The sequence below is a fragment of the Mangifera indica genome, chromosome 11, assembly GCF_011075055.1.
Source record: "Mangifera indica cultivar Alphonso chromosome 11, CATAS_Mindica_2.1, whole genome shotgun sequence".
Lineage (NCBI taxonomy): Eukaryota > Viridiplantae > Streptophyta > Magnoliopsida > Sapindales > Anacardiaceae > Mangifera > Mangifera indica.
In genome coordinates, this window is record NC_058147.1 from 8,897,622 (window position 1) to 8,922,377 (window position 24,756).

The following is a 24,756-nucleotide window of genomic DNA, read 5'->3' on the forward strand; positions in this document are numbered from 1 at the left end:
TATTGGTAGATGAGTTTTCCGTTAGTAGGGAAATTACAATGTGGTCAACAATGGTCAAAACCTCCTTACATAAACCTTAGAGTGTTGCTTAAAATCATATAGACCCTCTTAGTTTGGCTAATTTATTAATTACCCTTAAAGATTTTCTATATTTATTTTTCTTCGCCTAAACATAAACAACTTATTTGCTGAAACCACCTTAGCAAGAGAATTATCTCAATGATAAAATTGATTGTACTACTAATTATTGACCAATGACTATTTCCCACCCAAGTTTTGATATAATACTATTCACACCCTTTTAGATTGAAAAAAGTTATTTTCACACTCACTTGTCAAAGATAACAATTAGTTTTAAATATTATAATATGAGTGTGATTAACTATAACTTACCCATGAAGTTTAAAATATTATAATAACACTTCTGTCAAACTAAACTGTGAACAATATTGTGGGAGTGTAAATGTTATTTTTAAAACTTAGTTGGGGCATATCATTAATTTACCCTATCTTGTTTAAAATATTATCATATTTTAGAATTATGTTATTCTAGGAATGAATTAAAATAATACAATCACAATTTCCTCCAATCTAAATTTTGAAAAGTTACATTTTCCCTCCTAAGGTTTATTTTTCTTCCTCGCATTTTCCAACCACTGGAACCGTCTTCATGACTGTTGTCCATTTGTGAATGTGTCATTTGCTTTGGAGCTGAAAAATGACTGTCTTCAAAACTCTTCAAAAGCAAATGGAAGAAGCTAGTAAAATTAACCCAAAGTAGACTTTAAAACAGAACAAGAGACTCTAAACTCGACAAACACTCAAAACCCTTAAAACTAGTCTCTCAATCCACCAACTTCTTTCCACTCACAAGCATGGTCCCTTCATCTCCGTTTAGTTGATGTCTCATTGGAAAATCATTATCAAATTGAATGCCTATATGGGCAAGTTTCCCCACAAATACCCTTCAATTCCCCACCCATGATTCTTTACCTTTAGTTTTGTCAATGACTGATCTCGACAAAGACAAACATCTTTATTGTGTTCGCTTTATGGTTGTGTTGGGAGAAAAAGTGGTTGGCTGTCTTCATGGTTGAAGAATGTTGGGAAATCCATCTTCATGGCTAGTCAATTTTCTAGGATAAAGAGTGTTTGATAAGTGTTAGGAGGGAACGTATGTCAGGAGGGACAGAGACTAGGCTAAAGAAGGCGATTAAGATGGTTCTAATAGTCAAAAAATGTGGGGAAAGAAAAAAAAACCTATAAGGAAAATACAATTTTTAAAAACTCAGAATTGGGGAAATTGTGAGTTTTTAAAACTAAGGTGAGGAAATAAGATAATTTTTTAATATTATTAGTAAAATAACAATTATATCCTTAGACTTAATGAAATTTGTTAACTTTAACAGTTGACGTATGGGTATTTGAGTTTTTAAAACTTTACAGATAAAAGTTTTAGAATGGATTTAACCTTAGGTGAGAATAAGTCTTTTGAGCTTTTTTTAATTAAAAACAAAGTTGGATAGATAAATTATCATATCGCTCATAACTATTTCACTTTAGTTGTTTTTTTCCAAAAAAATTGAAGTGCATAAAAATCATTTAAAATTCTCAAAATTTTGAAAAAAAATTAGTTGGTGTCAATCACCGCTTTAACCAATTATTTTTTGCTTCTTCTCTATTTTTTTCCACCTATCTTTTTCTTCTCTTTCTTTTCTCCATGCTAGTTTGTTTCTCCCATTTTCCCTTTTCCTTTTTTTCTTCTCTATTCTTTTTCTTCTTCTCTTCCTTTTCATTTCTTCTCCCTATTTACTACCTCTCAATGCCACCTTTAGCTAACTTGATTTAGCCAAGTGGTTGCTAGGTTGTGGTTGCTTAATTTGGAGCAATATTTCTTACTTAAACTTGCTTTGACTCAATTTGATTGAGTTGGCTGATTTGGAGCAATGTAAGTCTTTGTTTTAAATATTGGTCTAAACATATTGTTTCTTGAACACAAACACTCATCAAGGATGAAAGAGATTTCATATTCCTTGAACACTAGTTGATATTTTGTTTCAAAATAAGAATGGACTAATAACATATTAGATGGTTGTAGCTTGAAATTTGATCCAACTATAGTTAACATTTCTTCTAGGATTGATTCTCTAACTGAAATTATTAGTTTAGCCAAAGTAATGTTTATTCTTCAAAAGTATGAACAAAGGCCAAATAAGAATTCAATGTTTTTTTTTTTTTTTTTTGATATAATTGGAGGGACAACTAATGTAGTTACCAAAATGATCAATATCATTAGGAAACTAGATAGAAAATCTTGTTACTCCTAGTCACATGAATGTGTTATACTTGGTCTTACAATAAAACATATGCAGTCTTTTGGCACAAACTAATATATTCTAGGAATAATGTTGTTGAAGGACAACAAAGTGTTCAAGGAAAAGGTAAAGGAAAAAGTTCTAGCAAATTCAAAGTAATCTTTTGGGTTTATGGAAATAATAGATAGTTTCCTTGAATTGTTATTACTGATTTGTTATAACATTGGATAGTGTCAAATCATACTAATACTTACATAAGACTATCTAACGACCTCAAGTCAATGGATCAAATGCACTTTTGGTATTCAGAGAATTTATTCCATAGAAATTGGAGCAACCATCTATATGGATATCCTCTAGTTAGGTCAATCCAATGAACAAATCTACAATAGACATCCATATATTACACCAAGTTGTGTACAAATAACTTTGATATGTGAAAACGGTTGCCACCTTTCAGTAAGGTTGTTCAACACTATAATAATCTCATCATCATTACAAATGTCTTTATTTATTAAAATGTTGGGATTACGAACATTTTTAGAATGACCACTTAATGTGTGTATAAGGTTTTCATGATCAGTCACTTAATCCCTTTTATTATAGTTCTACCATTTTAAGGGCATATTATTTGTACAATTATATAAATAATTGACATATGAATTAAATAACAATAAAAATTTTATTAATTATTAATATAAAATTACAATTATAAATGTCAAATGCAATTAACTCTAAGGCACCTAGTATAACAATCTCTCACTTGCACTATAACTTTTGAAGGTGTACAAATATGGATTGCGCATCCATTTTCTTATGTTCTTTTTAAAGCTCACATGACATGGAACTCAACATGAGACACTAAACTTCCACGAAGTCATCAAGATGTTAAAAGTATCATTTTCCTCCTAGGTGGCATTGGGACCAAGCTAAAGGGATAAACCCTTTAAGGATATACAATCTCTTCTCCTAATGCATTATAATTTATCAATATATTAGATTTAACATAGTGATATCGTTATCTATAATTTACAGATAAAAGAATTAGTAATTTTATTGAATTATTAATGTTCATTTTAATTAATTAAAATACTCTTACTATTTTTCTCAAGCTAATAACCCTTACTATTGTACTTGGAAAAGTTCCAATGAACTTTCTAGTAAACCAAGATCATATCGTATTAATTCTCTCCTTCGTTTTAGTGAATAAGTTCAAATTAAACGAATAGATAAATGTTAAATTAACCACCAAAAGCTCATGATTTCAAGCCAAGTATTACCTCAACAAATCATGCAACATCAAACGTGACTATCGATATCAGTAGGGTGGATACTACACATTTCCTTGCATTAACAAATTCATTCCATACTCATGCCTCTAACATCACCTTTACTTTGATGAATAAACAAAGTACATTAATTAAGTTGGACTAATATGATCAACTCCTAATGTTTTGCCAGGTAGAAGTGTATCCTTCATTTTGACAAATATGGTTCTAACAAACAAAGGTATAATTAGGGCATTATATTGGAAGGTACTAATTGAAAAATTGAAAAATGCAGAAATATGACCACACACCTGTGTATCAAGGTAATACGCAAGGAAAAATAATTACCCATGTAATTTTGGGCAAAGTCAACAAGGTCAAACAAAATACACACCCGTGTGCCTTAAAACACATGCCTATGTATCAAGGACACCCGTTACTCTGCCTATCCTTTATCTGTCCTTTCATGTTTGAAACATTTTGAAAATTTGAAGGTGCAAAGTAAGATGCCCATCTCAAAAATAGGGACACCCATCCCTGAAGTGGCACATTTGAAAATTTGACCATGGGAGCTTTGACAAAAGATTGACCAAGTGTGAAAAGTAAAAACTTAAAGGACGTACACTCATGTGCCTTAGACACATGCCCATATGTCTCGCAAATTTTTATAGAAATTGTTGGTTTTGATACTCAACGAATCTATTCTCCTAACAAATGTCATATAAACTATTCCAACCATCCAAGACTATAATGTAAAAAGCTTAAACTCATTTCTTCTCTAATTTCTCTTACAAGCTCATAATTCAAATTCTTGAGAGATGCATTTGTGCTTATTTTCTTGTATTAGTCTTGTAGAGGCATTCATAAACATGATATCTATATTCAAACACTTGGGTGAAATCCTGAATAACTATTATGGTAGGTGAAATTCCAAATAATTATTGAGTTAAGCACAATCCTAGAGAACTAGTGTACATGGGCGAAATCCTAGAGAACTAGTGTAAGGAGACACTATCTTTACAAGTGAAACTTTAAGTGGGTTTCTTGAAGAATTAGATATAGAAGGCTTAGAAGAGACAACTCTAAACCACTATAAATCTTAAGCATTTCCTTTCCCTATTCTCTTTACTTTATGCTTTCTGTATGTCTTATATGTTTTTGACAATTTGTTGAATATTGTTCATGGTTAATTACTTGAGTTTATTAGTTATTAGATTTGCTTGAATGTCTTGTTGAATTTATTTGTTTGGTTGTGAATGATTCTAAATTTGCTTACGAACTTTTTATTTGATTAAAAGTTTTAGATAATCCTATTCGCCCCCTATAGGATTATTAACCATTTGAGGTTTCTTCAATTGGTATCAAAGCTTAGACTTTAGGTTTATAAAATTTAATACTTTTTAGAGTTTAAGATCATTTTTAAAATGGCTAGTGCATTTACCCCAATGTTTGGTGAAAGACATAATATTACTAGACCACCATTGTTTTATGGGTTAAACTACACTCAATAGAAAATTAGAATGAAACTTCACTTTCAATCGGTAAACTATAAGTGATGGAAAATCATTGAAAATGGTGATTTTGTACCTAAGGACTTTAGAACAAACTTGCCTAAAAACAAAGAAGATTTTTTCGAGGAAGATGAAAAATTAATGAGTTTAAATGCAATAGTTATGAATTTGTTGTTTTGTATATTAGATTCTACCAAATTTAATCGTGTTTCCTCATGTGGTTCAACCTAATAGGTATAGACTATCCTTCAAGCCACTCATGAAGGTACAAGTCAAGTGAAGAAGTCCAAAATTGAGCCTCTTTTTCAAGAATGCGAGTTGTTCAAAATGATGTTTGGAGAAGACATAACCAACATATACAAGAGGTTCTCAAACTTGGTAAATGATTTTAAAGGACTTGAAAAGAAGTTTGAGACTATTGAGCTAGAGAAAAAGATTTTTCGATCGATTCCAAAATCATGGAGCATGAAAGTGACTGCTATTAAAGAATCAAACGACTTGGGCAAAATGGGCATGGATGAACTTATTGAAAGCCTATTGACATTTGAGATAAAGAAAATGCCCAAGGAGGAGGAGACCAAACCAAAGAAGAATACTACCTTGAAGATAGTAAATGAAAATGATGATTCTTCAACGGATAAGGAAGATGTGAATCTTCTTGCAAGTAAATTCAAAAAATTGCTTTCAAGAAGCAAACGCAAAAATTCTCCAAATTAAAATACAAGGAGGATTGTAAGGATAAAATGATATGCTATGAATGCAAGAAGCTCGATCACATCCGATAAGAATGTCTTTAACTCATGAAGAGGAGAAATTAGAATAAACTAAAAAAGAAAGTGCTTGTGGCCACTTTGAGCGAGAGTAACAATTCAAGTGATGAAATGGCAATGAGAGAATCAGAAGAAAAGGGTAATAACTCTTACTCTTACTCTTTTAATGAATTGCAAAAAAATGTTTGATTGTTTAATGGATTAATATAAATGAGTGTATGCTAAAAATAAATCTTTGAGAAAACAATTTACATGCAATAAGAATGATCATGAAAATCTCATTAGTGAGCATGCTAAAATCAAGGAAGAACTTGAATTAGTTAAAAATAAAAAGATTTTAGCATCAAATGAGTTAGAAAATCTTAGAAGTGAAACTGATGCATTGCTTTAAAAAGTGACTGACTTAAACGAGATTTTAGAAAAAAATTAAAGATAGGCACAAAAAGATTAGATAAGATGCTTGCATCTAAAAAATGTGTATTAAACGAAAAAGGCTTAGGATATAATGGAAATAGTCGTTTTGTTCAATCATATAGGCCATTAAAGAATGATCATTTATTGTATTTAAAATGCAAATTTTGTGTTTTTATTAGTCATAAAGTTGAAAAGTGTCCAATTAGAAATGACAAACCACTTAAAGTAAAGAAGGTTTGAGTTCCTAAAGGGACATTGAAAACTAACCTTGATGGACCGAAAACCATTTGGGTACCAAAAAAGTTTTGAATTCCTTTGTAGGTGTGTCTTATAGCATTGGAATCAAATGGTGCAAAATGAATGGCTATGCAAGGCACATATATGGGTAATGGAGATGGAAGCACCAAGGTACTTTGAAAGTTTAAATTTCAAGTTAAAGTATTGCGACATTAAGTAAGTACCTAAACTCTCCTTTAAATTCAATAACCATATGAGATTGATTGTTGGTTTGTTGGTTGTTTGTTCTTTGATATATTTTTTTTGATATACTTTTGGCTGAGTCCTTATTAATGTGATGATGATAATATTTGAATAATGCATTTGAATTGATCAAATGATTTTCATGTGTATCCTGGTAAATATATGATGATATAGATATATTTTCAATTGGTATCGATGTAACTTTTGATATAAATTTGAGCATCTAAATGTGTTTAATGCTTGTTACAAAATTGAGTCAAATCAATGTGAACTTGTGTTCAAAATTGATCATGACTTGATTTACATAAATTCTCCTCAAAGTGGATCAAGATATCCAAGATTTGTATCTTGAAGTGTTTTGATTTGATGCATAATTCATTTGTCTCATTGCATGGTTTTTAACTTCAAAATTCTTGAAAAATCATGTGTCTATTTACATAAATGTCTATTCATGATTTTTTTTTTTTTTTAGCCAATCATTTTATGCAAAATGCTAATAGTTTCTCAAATTTAAGTTTTTGCATATCATGACTCTTTGAGAAATATGTTCTTTCTACAGTACTTAAACTTATTCTTATATTGGTTATCATGTTTAGTTAAGTATCATATTTATATTTATTGATGACAATTAATTAAATAGCTTTTGGAATCATAATTTTAAATACTGAGTTGTGATGAACTGATTATGTTTATATTTTGGATATGTGTTATTTGAATATTGCATGTTTGATGGATAGATATAAGGGTAAATGGATAATATCTCCTCATGATTCTCTCTTGATCAATTGATATTAATGTCTTTTGTTTATGTTGATTATCTTGAAATTGAATTGATGAACTTGATGTGATATTTGTGGATTGAAATTAAGTTGATTGTTTGAGATGAATGGAAGTTTGGTGTTTGGAAAGAAGTTTGGTTGATTGAATGAATCATATTGAATTGCATTTTTTTGTTGTTTGAAAAAAGGATTTATCAAAATATAAGGGACACCATGCCAAAATTTTTCCAAAATCTTACCAAATGAACTTTACCACCAAAACTTGGTAATTATGTTTGTTAAAATGTGTTAAAGTAAGGGGGAACATATAGTTATAGACTATGGGAGAGAGATTTGTTTGTTTTACATGATAATGAATTATTGTTCAGTTCGTTGATGACATGAGTTTGGATTTTGAAAACTTTTTTTTTTTAAATGGTTTATGAAAAGAAATGGGTTTATGAGTTGGTCCTTCTAAATTGATGATAAAAAGAGCAAATGAAATGGATTAATTGAAATTGATTTTTTTTTTTAAAGTTAAATGTCAAATAAATTGTATTTTCTTAAAGTTTAAATTTATTATTACTTTTTGATTAATGTCAAAATGAGGAAGATATTAATTGAATATTTGTTAAAATTAAATTTGATATTACATTTTTCAAGCTTGAGCAAAATGTGCAAATTTATGATAATGTTAGGGGGAGTATTTTTAATTACATATTTTTTATTCAAACTTAAAAAGGGACATTATTGAACCCTAGGTGTTTTGATGATGCTAAAAACACAAGTTTAAATATCTATCTTTGTCCAAGGAATGTATGATAAACATTAAAAAGTGGACACAAATTAAAAAATGTAGAAAAAGACATACACGCTTGTACATCATGACCACACGCCTGTATATCGAGCCAACACACAAGGGAAATTGGTCGTGTATCCTATCCATGCAATTTTAGGTAAAGTCAACATGGTCAAACAAAATATACACCCATGTGCCTTAAAACACACGTCTATGTATCAAGGATATTCGTCATTCTGCTTGTCTTTTGCCCATCGTTTCATGACTGAAACATTTTGGAATTTTGAAAGTGCAAGGTAGGATACCCATCTCAAAAATAGGGATGCTTGTCCTTCAAGTGGCGCATTTGAAAATTCCTTCATTGGGAGTTTTGATCAAAGATTGGACAAGTGTGAAAAGCGAAAGATTAAAGGACACATGTTTGTGTGTCTCGTAGATTTTTGTAGAAATTATTGGTTTTAATGCTTAACAAACCTATTCTCCCAACAAACAGTTATATAAGCTATTTCAGGCATTCAAGACAGTAAATTAAAGACACTTTGATAGGGAATAAGTTAGAGACTATAATGTAAAAAGTTTAAACTCATTTCTTCTCTAATTTCACTCACAATCTTATAACTCAAATTCTTGATAGATACATTTATGCTTATTTTCTTGTATCAGCCTTGTAGAGGCATTCACAAACATTATTTTCTATATTTAAACATTTGGATGAAATCTCAAATAACTATTGTGGTGGGCAAAGTCCCAATTAACTATTAAGTTGAGCGCAATCTCAGAGAACTAGTGTACGTGAGTGAAATCCTAGAAAACTATTGTAAAAATGTTATCTTTATGAGTGAAACTTCAAACGGATTGCTTGAAGAAGTGGACATAGGAGACTTAGAGGAGAAAGCTCTGAACCATTATAAATCTTAAGCATTTTCTTTTCCTAATCTTTTTACTTTATGCTTTATATTTGTGTTATATGTTTTGACAATTTGTTGAATATTATTGATAATTAATTACTTGAGTTTGTTGGTTATTGGATTTGCTTAAATATCTTGTTGAATTTATTTGTTTGGTTGTGACTGATTATATATTTGCTTAAGGAATTGGTTAAAAGTTTTAGATAATCCTATTAACCCTTCTCTAAAATTATTAGCCATTTGGGATTTTTCACTTTTTGTGAAGTTTACCTATAATAATAGTTATCAAGCGATAATTCACATGACATCTTATAAAGGACTTTATGATATAAGGTGTTGTTATCCTTTACACTAGGAAGAGTTGGGTAAGAGAGATGCATTGATTTAGTCTCTTGGATAGGTATTAACTCAAAAAATGATTGAGGATGCCTAGCTGATCAGATAAAGGATGAAACAAGTCCAGGATTGATTAAAGAGTTATGCTAATCAGAGACATCAAGACCTAGAGTTTCGCGTGAGTGATATAGTTTTCATTAGAGTAGTCTGTTTTGAGCACATGACGAGGTTTAGGAGAAAGGATTAGTTGTCTCCTAGGTATATTGGCCCATATTAGATTGTGAAGCGAATTAACAAAGTAGCTTATAGACTTATGTTACCAACAAGCATATACTGTATTCATATGATGTTCAATGTTTTGTCATTGTGCTAGTATATGGGTGATCCCTCCCATATGTTAAAGATTGAGGAGATTCAATTGTTTGAGACTTTGAGTCATAAGGATAAATCGGTTCAAATCTTAGATAGAAAGATCAAGCAACTGAGGAACCATCAAATTTCCTTGGTCAAGGTACTTTGAAAGAATCACAAGGTTGAGAAGGCTATTTAAGAGATGAAGCAAATAATGTGAGAAAAACATCTTGAACTATTTTTGGTGAATTTTGAGGATGGAATTTCATTAAGAGGGAGGAATTGTAACACCTATAAGTATATCTCAAGGGCATAATGGTCTTTTCCTATGTTTATATTTGATATTATGTGGATTTAAAAGTTAAAGTATAAGTTTTGAATAACACACAATCTTGTATAAAGAGTTCATACCCATTTGTCATTGTCACGTCACCTTGTAAAGATGGTTTTTGCATAATTTTCAAATGTAATGACACATAACCATGTGCTCATGTGTGTTGTACAAGGTTTCAGTTTTTAAAAAGGCAAATTTCTTGTGGTTATTCCTAGCCTTAAATGCATGAAATTTCTAGAGAAAAAGAGTTTGTGAGGCTAATCATCCAGTTTTCATATGGCAGTTAAGGTAGTCGGATTCTGATGTTGTGGTGAGAGTTAAGCTAGAGAGAAGAAGACTTGTTCGTGTATCTTGATATCTATAAATTTAAGGTAAGTAGGGCTTGTTGTCTTATGTCTTTGATTGAGATTTTGCTATTGTTTTTATGAGCCTTGTTGATGATATTTGCCATGGAATTAATCAAGTTATTTAATAAGAATGCTATTCATTGTTATGTATATGTATTGAAAAAGTTTGATACATGACGATGTTTATTGATACGTGATGGGACTCTAGGTATGTTTAGACTACTGGATGAGATTATGAAGTATGTATGACTCTTAGAATAACTATTGGCATAATGTTTCTTATTTTGTTAGTCTCTACAAAGGAGGGAAGTGTTTAATTTCTAGTTATGTGCTTGTTTATTAATTTATGTATGTGTGTGAAAAAGTAAATTTGAGATGATTTAGGTGATATTTGATATCCAAGTAACCATGTGAAGTAGTATAAATGTTGTTTTAGTGTTAAGTTTGGAGAATTACTAATAGAGTGCGTAGAATCCAACCTTGAATTTGTGTTGTATGGGATACAAGCCTGGGTGTACAACACCCATAATTTAAATCAAATCATCCAATGAATCGATGACTGTTAGATGTCATTGATTGATGAGCAGTCAACTAGGACACGTGGACTAAATGTGTGTAGCTTTAGCACGATCATGTGTGAGGGTGAAATGACCAAAATACGCTTGTAAAATGGCACGATTAATACGATTTTAGAAAGGAAACTGTAATAAATATCTAAAGTGGCACACACCCATGTGTCTAAGGCATACCCTCATGTGTATAAGGAAAATGCCATGCAAGAAAAGACCATAAAGAGGTTAGCCTTATGTGAGTGATAGGAGGACACACCTTCGTGTGTTAAACAACACACATCTATGTGTTTAAAGTAGAATAAAGAAAAGATAAGAGGAATTAGAATAAGGTTATATGGGTCGTCTCGAGAGCTAATACAAAGATTTTGAGCATACAATAGTACCCTACGTGCCTAAGAAATAAGTTTAAATAAGACACGAGATGTACATTTAAATGGAAGTGAAAATGAGTCGAGTTGAGTTAAAGCTCAAGATATATGCATACAAGACATCATAAGATCTTTACGAGGGGGTACCGTGAATACACATTTCTTACACTATTCACAGTAAGATACCATACCTACAATAAAGTAATTGCTTATAGTAAAACCTAATTGAGAATAAGATAAATGTAGCAAAACAAAGAGATAGCTCACATGACTAAGATATTGAATCCTTGTATTCGATTTGAACTAATTAACCTACTATATAGTTTTAGTTTAGCTTCCAAATATAAATGCTTTTATCGAGTAAAGTTATGGTCATGCCAAATACAGATCTAGGAGTGGTTCCTTAAAGACTGAGCAGGATATAGTTTGACCTGAGAGTTAAGATATGTGCCTAGACATTCTCTAGAGTACAGTTTGAGCACAAAATTGACAAATAAGACCCACCATTATCTTTATCAGAGTTTAATGTCAACTTTGGATGATAGAGATAGTATGGGTCATGATTAAGGGCATTTGGGAGATTAAGAAAAAGTTAGCAATGTTTGTAGGACGAAACAATGGTCAGCATGCATAGAGTTGTGATGGCATTTTCGTCATTTCATTTTTATCAGTTTTTGTTTTATTATGGCTTTATTCGTGTTTGACTACATATATTATGATCCCTTAGTTTATGTTTTGAGTTATGACATTTTTTGTACACTTTTAACTTTGATAAGGGTATTTCAATAATTTTGTAATGTTTAATAAATAAAGTTTTATTTAAAGATTTTATGAGATTTATTAAATGTTTTTGAAATAAATGTATGCTCGATTAGGCAATATGATATCTTCTTTTGAAAGGTAGTACTTTTAGAAGAGGTGTTACACATAAATAGAAACTATGATCAAATTAACATAAGTTTCTTTTAAATACAACATAGTTTCACTTAGGCTTTTAACAAGGCCAAGACCTAGCATGTGTTCTTTAATCCTGTTGTATTAGGCCCTAAGAGCCTGTTTAAAGCCTACAAGGCCTTTTTTTAACAAGTAGACCTTTTCTTCTGGTCTTTTGACTTGGAAACCTTTTGACTACTCTACAAAGATCTCCTCTAAGTGTAGATTTTACATCTAGTTGGTAAACTTTCCATCCCTCTTGTTCTGCCAAGGCAAGTAGCATTCTAATTGTATTACGTTGTGTTATTAGAGCAAAAGTCTCAAAGAAATCTACTCTTAACACTTAAGCATACCTTTTCACAACTAGTCTGGCTTTATATTTGTTACAGAACCATTTGTAATAAGTTTGATTTTGTAAACCTATTTGACACCTATAGGTTTTTTATGTTGAGGTTTGTTTACTAGCTCCTAAGTGTCATTTTTTTCAGTCATTTTGATTTGATCTTTCATTGCTTCAATCCACTTGTCATCGTTTTTTGCCATTCTAAACTCTGCAGGCTCAAAAATAACAACGTTATGCCTTTCATAAATATCAGACAATGGCTTTGTACCTCTGATTGGTACTTCATCTATGTCATCCCCAAGATTTTACTGAAACTCTAACTGCTACTCCTTTTCTAACTCCTTCTAATTCTATTGTCTATCTTCCATGAACTTAACATCTTTGCTCATAAGAATTTGTCCATTTTATGGTTGGAAAATTCTATAAGCCTTAGATGAGCTACTATATCCAATAAAAACTCCTAGTTCTATCTTCTTATCTAGTTTGCCTTTTTTTGCTTGTGATACATAAGGAAAACATAGGCAACCAAAGGTTCTTAGATGCTGCAAGTCTAGTTTATAACCAAACCATGCTCCAAATAGGTTTTTTTTTTTTTTTTTGCATAACTTTGGTTGGTAATTTGTTTAGCAGAAAAACTGCTATGTTTGTAGCTTCTACCCACAATTTCTTTGGCAACTCCTTTTTATACAATATACACCTTGTCATCTTTATTATAGTTATGTTTTTCCTTTCACTTACTTCATTCTGCTATAGAGTATAGGGTGTTGTAAATTACTTCTTCACCAAATTTGTTAAACCTGTTAGAAATGTATTCCTTTATATTATTTAACCTTATACACTACATTTTGTAACCACTTTGATTCTCCACCGATACTTTAAATTTTCAAAATATGCCAACAACCTTATATTTGAATTTGAGAAAACGAATCCAACAAAATTTGGTATAATCATCAATGAATACAATATAACACTTACTGACATTTAAAGATGATGTTTTCTAAAGTCATCCAACATTTGTGTGAACCAGTTGAAGGTTGTGTGTTGCTTTATATGCAATTTGAGGGAAAAGACTTCTAACTTGTTTGTCATACCGATAAGCTACATAATCTACCACCCTTTCTTTCAACAGTGGCACTTCTTTCACTATATCATGTTTTTGCATATAAAAAAATCCAGCCTGATAGAGATGCCTAAGTCTCTTATGACATAATTTTGCATTGATTATGTTACATGGAGAGATTATCTACTCCTCATTAGATTTAGAGCAAAGTTTTTTCCTCTCATTTTTATCTTAAATATTTATGCCTTTTGCATCTTTGATCATGCACAATCTATCTTCAAATAATAATTTGAAGCCCTTCTCAAGCAATTGTCTATCACTAAGTAGGTTTTGATCAATGTCAGGCACATATAACACATTAGTAATGTATTTTAAACCTATTAGGCTCTATATAGCCATTATTCTTTTGCCATTGACTGTGATGTATTCACCAATTCCAATCCTAACTTTGGAAATGTTAGCATTATCAAGTTCTTTAAAAAGCTCTTGATCATTTGTCTTGTGGTTTGTGCAACCACTATTAGTAAGCCAAAAGTCACTAAAATTGTTTTTTTGTTACAAAACATGTTGTAACAAACAACTGCTCTTTTTGATATTGTTTAGTAGTGATATTTTCTTCCTTTTCATGTTTCTATGACTGGCAAATCTTTTCCATGTGCCGAATCTAACTACTTTTTTTACATTGAATATTAACCCTCCACTAACATTTCTTTTACAAATGATTGGTCTTCTTGCAGTGTGAACAAGGTGGATAAGTTTCATCCTTTCTTTTGTTGTTACTTGTATTTGTCGTCAGGCTATTGTTGTTTTGCTTTCTAATGTTCCTCCTTTCTTTGCCTCCTCTTGATTTATGTGCCTTTGCTTGAAAAGCCCCCTTTATAGAATTTTGTTGTCAAGGAAATACATTCATTAACTTTGCCAAGGAAATGCTTGACAGATCTTTTGACTTTTCTAAAGAAGAGATTTTAGCATCATGTTTCTCAGGTAAGGTAACTAGAATTTTTTGCACAATTCTTTCATTAGAAAAATCCTTATCAAGTAGTCTCACCTTGTTCACAATATTAGGCAACTTGATAAAGTACCCTTTGATGAATTTTGACCTTTCATTCTTTGCATCTCGAATTCTCTAATCAAATTTAGCACCTGCATGTTCTTTGTCCTCTTATTACCTTGGTATTTCCTTTTGAGATACTCCTAGATCTTTTTTCTTGATTGTAGGTTCATGATTCTAATTAATACTGTGCTTGAAACTGCATAGTACAATCAAACTCTTGCTTTTGACTTTCTGGTCCTTTTCTTCTTATGACTTTTAAGCTGAGCAATTATTGGATTAGCTGGTATTGCAGGAACTTCTTAGTGATCCTCTATTACTTTCCACATATCTAAAGCGTCCAAATGAATTGTCATTCTAACAATCTAGGCTTGATAGTTGTCACTATTAAAAACTAGCGGTTCAACTGAGAATGTCTTTTTTGTCTCCATTTGATTAAGGACTTCGTTTGTTGTTTTTGTGTAGAGGGATTTTGATTGTATTTTTTGGTTCACTCAACTTGTAGATCCTTCAAGAAGTTTGGCTTTGATACCAATTTTGTTGGTTTTACAGAGACGAAACATAAAAAATAAGCTCGTACGAAGAAACAATGAGAATATAAAACTAAAATATTGCCCGCACTTCACTCAATACATATTCCTTAAATACAAAAGGAATTTAATAGAAAACTATAATGATTACCAATTACAAGGCATGATCTTCCTATTAGCAAACCATAAATAAAAAACCACTAACACACCACTAACTTCCTAAAATTTTGGTTAGACATAACATATTTAGTTTGACCACTTCCTGTGCACATCTCATTCTTCATCACAAGTTAGCAGCCCATGTTTGCTTAATGTAGTTGATGAGGCATTCTTGCAACACAAATGATAGTTTACATGTTGTTTTCAATAATTCTCTCATAATTTGGACAAATTAATTTTCTTGTATAATTTAGTCTTTTCAATTTGAATATTGTACTTCAATTTAATAAAACTGATCTTTTAGTTTGGCACAAAAGGCATGGTCATCCCTATGTAAAATCTCTCAAAGTTGTATTTCAAGATATGAAACTGATGAGTGTTTAAATTATCTACTAACAGAACCAAATCGATATTTAAACTGAAAATTTAACCAAAAAAGGAAGGTTATTTGAAAAACTAATTTAGATATCGATTAAAAAAATATATAAAATCAATTTTTTGATTTAGCTATCAATTTTTCTATTTTCGAAAACTAATTAATTGAAACAAATCTTTTTTTTAAAATTGAACAAAAACATAATTAAAATATGAAACCTGTTTTCAAATAATTAAGCAAAATAATAAACAAAGTTATATGTACACATTTTTAGTATATAATTTTAGTATACAATGATGTGTTATCATATAATTTTCTGTTGTTTGATCTTTAATTTAAAATCATCCATTCATATAATAACACATCACCTATCTATCTAAATCATGTACGTATAGTTTTATTGTTATTTTCATTTTGGTTAAAAAATGGTTAATCTTTAAATCGATTCAGTTTTTATTTATGATGTTTTCCAAACCAAAAACTCAGTTCAAAATAATATCATATCAATTTGATTAATTTGTTTTGAACACCCCTAAATATTTTTTAAATGATTTGAATTATCTAACATCCCTTTATAATACTTTTTTTTTTTTTTGCGTGAAAAGTAATATTTAATCAAATTTGACATATACAATAACTAAATTACCCTAAAGATAAGTTTTTGCTAAATTAAGAAATATATCTAAATTCTTTCAAAACACTATAACTTAAAAAATTCAATAAAATTATCTTAAACAGAAGAAAATTTAATACAATACAAAATGGAGAAATTTTTTAAATTGGTTTATTTTTTCAAAATTGTTATTAACTTTTTCTTCAAAAATTTTTATGAGTTTAATATGATTTTAAGATTGTTTTAGTAAATTTGAAATTTTCTAAAAAATTTCAAGTTTTTCTTGTAAGTTTTCATTTTTTTTTTTATGGGACAGTGATCAAAACAGGTTAAAAGTAAATTTAACAAGAAAACTATGACAAGATAGTTTTGTATTTCGGATAAACAGAGATCAAATTGTCCATTTATTTTTCATCATGTTTATCATTTGTGAATATGTCAAATGTTAAATGAGAAAATTGCATATGGAGTACAAAAGAAAGCTTTTCCAACCTTCACTACTGCATTAATCTGAGCCACCAATCTTTTCCCCTCCAAAAGTCGCTTTAATCTTACCATAAATAGTGAGGAGATCCAGCATAAAATCACATAAGAAGGAATCAAGGCTACCTCGGAACAAAAAAGAAACACAAAAAGGGTCAAAACAAGATGGGTTTCCTTTTAGTTTTTGAAATACCCAAAACATTTGTTAATGGGGGTAAAAGTTGCTTATTAGGAAGGTCTAGACGAAAATAGTAATTTCTGAAGACTTATGGGTTTCGTGAATATTGTGTAAGTATAGGGTTTAAAGAATTTTTTCCTTTAACTTATTAAATAAACCATTAAGCTTTCTTCTTCTTCTACGAGGAAAACAAAAAGCGCAGAAGAGAAGAGAGAAAAGAGAGAAAAGGAGAGAAGAAAAAAAAGGAGAAGGAAAAAGAGAAAAAAAAAAAGGGAAAGAAAAAGAAAGAAGAAGAAGGAGAAGAGGAAATTGATAGGAAAATAAGGATAAGGTATCAAATTTTTATCTAATAAACTCTAGGGTTTGAAATCACTATTCAAATTGGGGATTTCCAAATTTTAACTATGTTGCTTCAAATTAGTATGAATAGGTGAAGATAGAGGAAGATTCGTAAAGGATTTCCAGCATTAGTTTTGGGTCTACTCAAATGGTGAGTGGGAAACAAACCTTGAACTATATTTTTTTTAAATTATGCAAACTTATGTTTTTGTTTTCAATCCTTGATAAATGGTATTATGAATTTTATTATGCATGTTGTTGATTTTGATTTTAGGTAACTGTAAAGGCAACTTAAATTCAATGTTGTGTATTATTGTAAATTTGAATGTTAAATTAATTGAAGCTATATGTGTGGCTGTGAGCAAAAGTCAATTAGTTCAAAAATGGTTGGCTGAAATTTTGAATATTTAATTATTGATGTTGAGTAGCTGTAGAGTTGAAAGGCATTTAAGTAGTTCTACGGGTGATTGAGATTTGTTGAATGTTAATTGATTTAATGTTTGTGTAGTTTTAAAGTTGAAAGTATTTAATTCAGTTCTACAGGTGACTGAAATTTTTTTAATGTTAATTGACTTGACATTGTATGTAGCTGTAGAACTGAAAGATATTTAAATACAGTTCTATGGGGGGCTTAAAATGGCTAAATGTTATTTGAATTGATGTTTATGAGCATGTAGAGTTGAAGGTGATTTAAATCCAGTTTATGGATGACTAAAGTTGCTAAATAATTTATTTATTAATGGGTGTATAACGATAGAGTTAAAGAAACCTTAATTCAGTGATGGATATGACTATATTGTTGAATGCTACCAAATTGGTATTGTAGTGGGATGTAGAATTGAATATAGCTAATTTAGTATAGCGAGGTCGTGGTTACCTGATGATGATTATTCTAAGATTTTATTATTGAGTTGTTAAATTATGAATATGGTATTAAGAGAGTTATGTTGTTACATATCTAGTGAGTAGTTGCTCTGCCTATGCAGTATTTTATATCAAGTATGACAGATTTTCAGTTGCTCTGCCTACGTAATATTTCACGTCAGGTATGACAGATGTTAGTTGTTCTGCCTGTGCAGTATTTTATGCTAGGTATGACAGATTTTTAGTTGCTCTGTATGTGCAATATTTTATGCCAGATATGACAGATTTTCAGTTGCTCTGCCTGTGTAGTATTTTACCCTAGGCATGACAAATTTCAATTGCTCTACCCAAGCAAGATTCAGCATGTCAGATATGATAGTTTTTTCTCGCTTTGCCTGTGTTGGGGACATCTATCGGGTATGACAGATTTCTCCTTGAGAATATTAGTAGTGATGTACAACTTAAGCTATTGATTGGTGAGAGGTTCAGAAATAAATAAAGAAAATAAAAATATGATTTTCTGACAATCAAATTTTCTTTTTAAAGATGATATTTCCTAAGAATAATTTTATCACTCATGCAATGTGTGTTCCTTTAAATTTATTCAGAATATTAAGTATGCATAGGAATTGTTGGCAACCTCGTTGCCATAAGTGTGTTACCATATAAAGAAAAATATATTTGCATGTGGTCATGAATTTTGTTTATTGGTAAATGCAACTTTTGAAATATTTTGGGAGGTTGTGTGTTCATTCAATAAGAATTGCAATAATTAGTTCAAGTGCGGTATTCTTGATTAATCTTAATTATTAGCAATAAATGATTTTATTTTAGTGGTGATGTTTCAAATTATTTCCTTAGAAATTAAATATCTTCGAAGGAGTTAATATATTATAAACTCTTGCATTTTTTTATTGATATATATGTCATATGCAACAATGTTTTATAAACTGTCCATTCACTGAGCTTTTAGCTCACCTTTATAAAATTTTGCCCTCCAGGACTGTGTCGAGCAATGACTTGCCCAAGGTTGTGCACAATATAACATCTTCAGTAGGTGTCCCAATTTGCATACATATATTTGAGTTTTCTTTGAGAAACTTAGGAAACGTTGAAGGTCGAAGGCCTAGTTAAACTATTTTCATGATTTTGAATGGAAATCAAGATGTAAAATTTTTGTTATGCATGTGATAAGGTTGGAGGCCTAAGTAAAAGCTTATTTTGTGTTTTAATTTGAAATTAGGTTGTTATTTTGTTGTATAATTATGGTAAGGCTAGAGGCCTAGACATGATGTAAAAAAAAAAAAATTAAGTGTTATAGTTATGTGTGTAGCAGAATATTTAAAAATTTTACAGGATGCATCTTGATCTCCTAAATCCCATAAGAGCGTTGGGTGTTATGGGGTTAGAGAGTTGGGATGGTTCCTATCAACTTGGTATCAGAGCTTAGGTTTTAGATTCTACGGGCATTTCATGAAGCATACACATGAGTTTGGTCTAAAGTAAATTTAATTGCATGTTGTAGAAATTAAAGGTCAACAAGTGGATACTACTCTTATATTTGGGGGAACTTAGTGACTTAGTGGAGTAAGAAGCAATCGGTAGTAGCAAGGAGTAGTGCAGAAGCTAAATTTAGAGCTATGACCCTAAACATCTATAAGGTTATTTAGCTAAATCAATTACTTGCTGGATTGAAACTACCATGTGGAAACTCCATGAGCATTCTTTGCGATAAGCAAGTAGCAATAAACATTGCTAGGAATCTTGTACATCATTATCATACCAAACATATCGAGATAGACCACCATTTCATCAAGGAGAAGATTGAGTCAAATTTGATCACTTTGTCCTACACACCGATGTGCCATTAGATTGTTGACATTATGATGAAGCCACTGTCATGCATCAACTTCAAATAATTAAGTTGAAAGTTGGGTTTAATAAACATTTATAACCCAACTTGAGGGGAAGTATGAAATAATTCTAGGATTTTGTTACCTATAGTTCATATTTAGTGTGATCTCATCCAGATTTGGTGTGATCTCATTTATTTGTTTCCTTTAAATTATTTATTTTAGTTAGCATATATTTTAAATATAATAGAATATATTTGAATATATTTCAAATATATTATTTCCTATATTAATATCTATTCTAAATATATGTTTTCCTATTATGTAATTTTATATATTAATTATTTTAATTTTTGTTACTTTATTTAGGATTTAGAACATATATAAATTATGTACCATTGAGATAATTGTGAATAAGAGAGAAATACAATTTTATCTAGTGATCTCTTGGTATTAGCTCAGATATATTGTTTAAAAGCCCTTCCATATTTATGTGCATCTCAAAGTACTCAGATTTAAGCTCACATTTGCAGTCCTTCCACTTCTTCCCCTGAGATTTTAGCACCCACTTTTCACCTGTTTGGGGGATTGAAAACTTTGTATTTAAAAAAAAAAAAAAAGGTTTAGATATTTTCAGATATAATGCAATAATAAATAATATGATTATAAGTTTTGGAATAATAAATAATATGATTAAAAAAAAAAGGTTTAGATTTTAGCACCTAAATAAATGCAAGCAATTTTTCTTTCTCTATCCTTGGACATTTCCTCCAATTTAGAATATGAAGCGGGGTTATGTCAAGAAGCTGGCAAGCACACAAGCTTCATTTTTAATTACTTGCCCTTGATTATTAAATTGCACGAGAATTTTTTCCCCTTCAGGTAGATTCCAAATATCAGCTAGCAAAATAGGACCTTGCACTCTTTTCGATTGAGCAAAATCTTAAAAATAAGTAAAATATGCACAAATTATGATCATATTAATAGTTAATAAGATTAAATCAATGTCAGTGAATCTACCATGATAATATACCTGATGTGTTGCTTGCAGTCTCTTCCACACTACCAAACGACTCTCATATACAGTATTAGGTCTAGTAGGGAGCACCTAACCTTGTGATAAGTTTTAATGATCTACTGGAGAATATTAGACTAGTAGCATTTGTTCTTGTGATTGATCACCAACGATAATTTTCCGCAAACCTGTTATTCTTGTCATTGTTACCTACAATACACTTTTCAAAGATAAAAAATTTGATTGCAAAACTAGTAACTAGAAGAACAATGCATATAAAATAATCTCAAAGCAAACAAGATCAAACAAGTCAATATTAATTATAACTATAACATAATTCAAACTACCAAAATTAAAACTTAAATTCACGATAGCATTGTAAGTTCAACACAATATATGTCAAAGCAGATATAAATGTAACCAATCAGACATAGTCTCATCTTACATTCATATTTTTATATAATTTTATAGGTCAAAATTTAATTAAAATTATAAATTTTTTAAATTTATTTGGTTATATATCAAAACTCTTTTGGGGAGGCATCGAGTGGGTGACTTGAACATGAACCTCTCGAGGACGTGTGAAATGCTTCTTGAGACCCTCAACCTCCCTGCAGTTCAGATTGGATTCATCACAACAGTAATTAAAGCTTAAATGATCCAAAGCAACAGAAGCTCATAATATGTATAAATAGTTGCAAGTTTTGAACACCGAATCGTATCCAAAACACAATCATATGGAGCAGGAACTAAAGAACCATAACACATTACTGCTATAATTGCACAGCTTTGTAGTTCAGGCACATACAAACAAAATTAAACCTGGACAAATCATGCAGTTATTTACTTTTTCTTAGTGCAGTTTAACACTGGATTAGTCAAAAACACAAGAATTCGTAAACAACATTTCAGGCTTGTCATTCACTGATAGGTAGATCCATAAATATACTATGTGGCAACATCAAATTGTTATTTGACTAATAATCTATATTCTAGCATCATGGAGAGGAAAAATATCATCGTTCTAACAACTCAGGTTGACGGTCAAATTGTGCAGTTGATCAGAATAAATATCTTCAATGACTATAAATTGTGCGATTAATCTTTATTCATTCAACGGTGTTCAATTATAAGCACTTTATCAATTATAAACAAATTAACAGATATCACTTCAAAGTTTATATAAGAAGACTAGTGTGGTTTAGGTAAGATATAATGTTTCTCTATAAACTTTTTGTGTGTAAAATGCTAAACGCATTGTGTTTCAACAGCAATAATCTGAGAAAACTCTACTACACCTTTTCTCGATGGAATTACATTATTACAGTTTCACCTCGCTTTACATTCTGCCTATGTATGTATTTGTATTTTAAAACTGAGCTTCTTCTTCTTATTCCAGATAGGTTAATATACGAACATCAGCACGGCTATGAACATCCAAAGATCACACTAAGTGAAAAAAAAAAAAAAAACTGGTAATTGCAATCAATTTTGAGCCAAAATTTCTGAGACAAATTAGACTGCAAAACCAAATGAAAATGTAATAATTTGCGTATGGCTTTGTGTTTCAGCAGCAAAAATCTCTAAACAAATCCAATACACCATTAAATTCTATCCAATACATGTTGTATTCACTTAATTATAATTGAAAACTGAGATTCTTCTCCCACTTCCAGAAAGGTAAAAACTTAAACATAAAATGTGGTTATAGACATAAATCTATTGAGCATATCAAAAGCAAAAAGATCCAACTAAGTGAAAAAGAATGACCAGACTTCCTAAAACAATTGTACCTCTACAAATGAACAGGTGGAAACTTAAGCAGAGTTTTAGATTGCATAATGAAAGATGTATAGGAAACTTACAAGTTTACCCCCATATGAAAATTGCAAAGACAATGAGAGTGAAAAATTCACAGCAATCAGTATCAAACCCCATGTTGAGAGATGAATGTGACAGAAAAAAAAAAGGCACAGAAGAAAGATCAGGCGGTAAAAAGAAGATAGGCCGCAAAGAAAAATATTGGGCATAAAAAGAAAAAAAGTAATGTCGATAAGATTGGATTTATCAATTAATTAATAAGATTTATCTTAGGAAATTTTAATTAAGGAATATGCAAAATTTTTAGGAAAATTTTAAAAAAGTCTTTCAAAATAAAGTTCATTAAAACCATTTTTTTAACTAAATTGAAATTTTCCCACTAAAATTTCATAGAAAGGAAAATAATATCAATGGTAAAATATATAGTTGATAATTTTTAATATGATTTGTTAACCAAATACAACACAAAAAATTGGGTTAGGTTTAGGGTTGGATCTAAACCAAGTAGATTAATCTTAGAATCTTGCTCAACTCAGTTTGACTAGACTCAAATTCATATGATTTGAATTCAAGCTAAAACATATAGCTCATTTTTTAATCCAAGCTAAATTTGAGTTAAAAGGTGTTTGGCTTGATTCAGTTAAATTTATAGTTCAAACAAATAGTTTGAATCCATTGTTTGATTTGGTTTAAATTTGTGTTTCGAATTAGCTTAAATTCATAGTTTAAAGTCATGGTTCGGTTCAACATAAATCAATGATTTTGTATATTATTTGAGTAAAAGAAAATCATTTTGTTTGATTTGGTTTAAATTTGTGTTTTGAATTAGCTTAAATTCATAGTTTAAAGTCATGGTTCGGTTCAACATAAATCAATGATTTTGTATATTATTTAAGTAAAAGAAAATCATTTTGTATGAGGGACAAACTCAAACCACGAGTTCGAACCATCAGTTAGAATATTAAATTTGAATCGAATCGAGTCACAAACTTGAGCTACATTTAATTTTGGCTCAACAAACTTGAGTCAAACTATTTTTCATTAGAGTCAAACTCAAGTCAAGGGATGTATAGGCAAGGGATTCCAGTTCTGTAAATTTTCATAGAATACCTAGACCCACTCACCCCTATAATGAATACCGAACAAAACACTACACTTGACAAACCGAAAGAGGAATTAAACAATTAATCAATGAATACAATCATATCAATATCATATCTCATGGCTACTTCCCCTTTTATCAATTTCATGTTTACTTCAGATAGAAGAACTCACCCCTTATAAGAGTGAAAACATTAGAAAATTTCATGTCATATTAGATTGTATCAAGTCAACTCAAATATAGTTCATATTAGATTAAGGGGAGAAAATTTTGATATAATTCTATTTTAAGTTAAGTGAGGATTAAAGGTTTATAACTTAAAACCTGAATTGACACGATACAGATACGACCCAATAACAAGAACTGTTTGGTCTAATAAAAGTTAGAAAATGATCACCTATAACATTTCTTATAGTGACAATTATTATAAATGTCACAAAACATTTTAAATTTATTTTACTTTCCATAATTTTTAGTGGCTTTCACCATAAATACCATAACAAAT

At 30.3% G+C, this 24,756-nt stretch overlaps 1 long non-coding RNA gene across 5 annotated transcripts; it reads left to right on the forward strand.

Annotated features, from left to right (window-relative positions):
- Positions 1-17,448: 17,448 nt before the first annotated feature.
- On the forward strand, positions 17,449-19,929 carry LOC123229242. Of its 5 annotated transcripts, none has more exons than XR_006504829.1 (5): positions 17,449-17,588; positions 17,679-17,747; positions 18,583-18,688; positions 18,770-18,877; positions 19,462-19,929. It is a non-coding gene; the product is annotated as an uncharacterized LOC123229242 (long non-coding RNA). The 5 variants fall into 5 exon arrangements; XR_006504828.1 differs by having other exon boundaries at positions 18,583-18,642; positions 18,753-18,877; XR_006504826.1 differs by having other exon boundaries at positions 18,583-18,642.
- The last annotated feature ends 4,827 nt before the right edge of the window (positions 19,930-24,756 follow it).